The following is a 3,813-nucleotide window of genomic DNA, read 5'->3' as shown; positions in this document are numbered from 1 at the left end:
CATTTAGTAAGCCTACATTTGTGTTCAAACAAAAGTGTTTCAACAAAACCCTTTTGTGATGTAAAGCGCTAAATATTTGCAATAGCCTACGTAATTTTTATCAATATACTGTCCTAACGGAAAGCAATAGAGATTATTTTTGTCGATATACCGTCCTAAGGGAACCAAACCTTTGCTCTGGTTACCTTCTCACGAACGTGACTTCTGCTCGTGAAAGCCTAGTTAACTTAAACTAACTTGTAATCTAACTTGTGGGAAACGTTGTTTGAAATTGTAGCTGTATCTATCTATCTATCTATCTATCTATCTATCTATCTATCTACCAGTCAAAAGTTTTTGAACAGTAAGATTTGTAATGTTTTTAAAGAATTCTCTTCTCCTCACCAAGCCTGCATTTATTTGATTCAAAGTAGCAAAAATAGTCAAATTTTTTAAATATTTTTAATATTTTTCTATTTTTCTATTTGAATGTTTTAAAATGTAATTTATTCCTGTGATTTCAAAGCTGAATTTTTAGCATCATTACTCCAGTCACATGATCCTTCAGAAATCATTCTAATGACATCTCAAAAAAACATTTATTATTATTATTGTGTTGAAAATAGCTGAATCAAATTTTTTCAGGTTTCTTTGATGAATATATATATATATATATATACTGACTCCAAGCTTTTGAATGGTATAGTGCAGTGGTTCTCAAACCTGTCCTGGAGTACCCCCAGCCCTGCACATTTTGTATGTCTCCCTCATCTATTACATCTGATTCAACTCATCAGCTCATTAGTGGAGACTGCAAGACCTGAAGTGGGTGTGGCAGATATAGGGAGACATACAAAATGTGCCGTACTGAGGGTACTTTATGGAGAGGTTTGAGAACCACTGGTATAGTGTATAATGTTACAAAAGCTTTTTATTTCAGATAAATGCTGATCTTTGGATCATCAAAAAATCCTGACAAAATTCACTCAACTGTTTTAAATATTGATGATGATAATAATAATAATAATAAATGTTTCTTGAACAGCAAATCAGCATATTAGAATGATTTCTGAAGGATCATGTGACACTGAAGACTGGAGTAATGATGCTGAAAATGTAGCTTTGATCACTAAATTACATTTGAAAATATATTCAAATAGAAAGCAGTTATGTTAAATTGTAAACCTATTTCACAATGTTACTGCTTTTGCTGTATTTTGGATCAAATAAATGCAGACTTGGTAAGCAGAAGATAATTCTTTAAAAAACTTTACTATATGATAAATCAATATCAATTAAGATACACTTTAATATTTTAAGATGACATAAAATGACTTTAATATACACTTTAATATTTTAAGATGACTTTTTTTTTTGTCCAGACATATGAGGTGCATGTTGGTAGATTTTGCATAAACCCATTATTTGAGAGAAAAACAACAAAAAAAGGAAAGGAAAGAAAGGAAGATAAATTGTAAATGAAGAGCTGAATAAGTGTAAATGTTGTTGTGTGAGATCTAAAGAAAGTTAAAATATGTCTTTCCATTCATATTTTCACCTCTCCCAGGTAACTGGCAACCTACCATAAATTTTCATCTTCAACCGTTTGAAGTGTGGGTGTATACAGATTGAATATTTGTTAATGTTTGCCCGCTATGATTAAGAGACAAAGTTGTCTGTCGGTGTACCTGTCTTTGTGTGCACATAAGTATGTGTGTGAAGTGCGTATGTTTGTGTGTGTTTGGTAATTGGCTGTATATTAAAGATAGTTGTGATCCTGCCCTCTCTAACACAGCAATAAAGCTCACTTAGAGTGTTTTATTAAAAACAGCCAGCGAGAGGGGGGAGAAGAAGGGATGAGGCGGCAGAGACGTAACAACACAAAAATATTGGACTTTTTCCTGTATCATTTTTTGTCTTTAAAAAGTCCAAATGACCACTCAAATTGGGTAGTGCATCATTTTCTGTCATGCAGCTGAAAGCGTGGCAGACAGTTCTAATTCATCATTTTGGTGATTTAATAGCTGAGAAATATATTAAAATAATAAAATGTGGGCTGAAATGCCCTGGATTTGCAGTGATAAATAGCCCTCTCTGGCCTGATCGGATTAGTTGCACTAACAGATATATTGCGGTCAGGATTCACGCAGGCACGCACGATTGTTTTCCAATAAAAAGTTGCATATTAAATTCCAACACAGAAAAGGAGGGGAGAGGCCCTTCTATCTACAAACCCTCCAGAAAAAGAGATAGAGGGGAAAACGAGAGAGATGAATGTAGAGAGGGAATAAGGGATTTTAAGTGTTACACCGATACCATCCGGAGATATATTGCCAGAGCAGAACCACCACAGCCGATAAGTAAGCTACTTAAACTTATTTATCTGGACATTTATAGCAAATTCTCACACATACATAATTCCTCATGCTCAGAGAGTCATATTAGCATGCTCACAAGCTCATAAACTTTCATTTAAACTCTCTCTCTCCCTCCCTCCTTCTGTATCCCTAAGGAAAACATTTGGAGTCTCATTGTCCTTCGACTCATCAGGAAGTGCTTGGTTGTAATTAATTAGCTCATTTGTTTATGCAAATGTCTGGAATTAAGTTATATTGTTTGTTAAAGAAATAATTTTCTAAATCAAAAAAAGATGTCCTGTATCTGAGAGCAAATGATGTTTGTCTAATTAAGCACATTAGTCCAAATTTGTAATTAACAGCGCATAATTAGGTGGGAAGCTATCCTGTTTATGCGTGACGTCATCAGGGGTTTAAATGCACAGAACGTGAGTCTGACAGCCAGATGGGCAGGTAGACGGAATTGCAGACGGATGGGAAAAAAACAGACAGCAAGGATGAAAACAGGTGAAAATCAGACTCTATCCAAGGGACATGTGTGGGAGAAAAATGCACAAACATGTGGATTCATGAAGTCAACAATTTTCCAATTATTCCGTCATCAGTGCTGTGATCCACAGTCAAATATGTGTGTATTTATTTATATGTGTGCTCGGGTGTGTATGTGTGAAACACGATGGAGGGAAGGTGTTCGGGGTCAAAGCGGTTGAACATTAAAGGGTTAAATCTCTTTCATTATTACTCCCCAAATCGACCTGGGGGGGATGCAAGGAGAACTGATTAGAAAGGAGAGAGGAGGAATGAGAAAGCTAAAGAGAGATGAAGACAGAGGGCAGAGAAAGAGAGAGATCTCAAAACAGTCCGATATAAATCATAACAATCATAACCTCAGGGCACGTCATGATAAAGAAGAGAAGGAAAGAGACAGAGCGAAAGAAAGAAAAGTGAGGGACACTATACAAATACAAGCACAATATACAGCCACAGGAATTGTTGTGATGTTTATTTGCTAAAATATGAGGGTTTGTACATTATGATTATTGTTAAGGTTGTATACAGTACATATATGAATTGTGAAGGCCTAAATGTGTGGATGGAAGGAAATCCTTTTTTTTTTTTTTTCATGCAAATACAATGCAGGACTGGAGCATTCAAGAAGGATGCAAAAGTACCATAAAATATCATAAAAGTAGCCCATTTGTATGCCAAATGCTATATGTAAGTCTTTTGAAATCATACAATACCTTTGTGTGAAAAACAAACCACAATTTAGGTCAGTATTACTAAAAATCTTTACATCTGCCTTAAGAGTTCATTAGATATTTTTTTAACTCATTAATGAATCAATTATTCTAAAAATATGCTTTTTAGAGGTTGTTTAGTACACTGTAAAAAGTAATGAGTTGAACTTACTTGGAAAACCTGTGGAAACTGATTGCCTCAAATTTCTCAAGCAAATTAGTATATCATTTTTGAG

This window comes from Sinocyclocheilus rhinocerous, unplaced genomic scaffold, assembly GCF_001515625.1.
Source record: "Sinocyclocheilus rhinocerous isolate Xijiao unplaced genomic scaffold, SAMN03320098_v1.1 scaffold603, whole genome shotgun sequence".
In the NCBI taxonomy this organism is placed as follows: domain Eukaryota; kingdom Metazoa; phylum Chordata; class Actinopteri; order Cypriniformes; family Cyprinidae; genus Sinocyclocheilus; species Sinocyclocheilus rhinocerous.
This window is presented reverse-complemented; position numbering follows the sequence as displayed.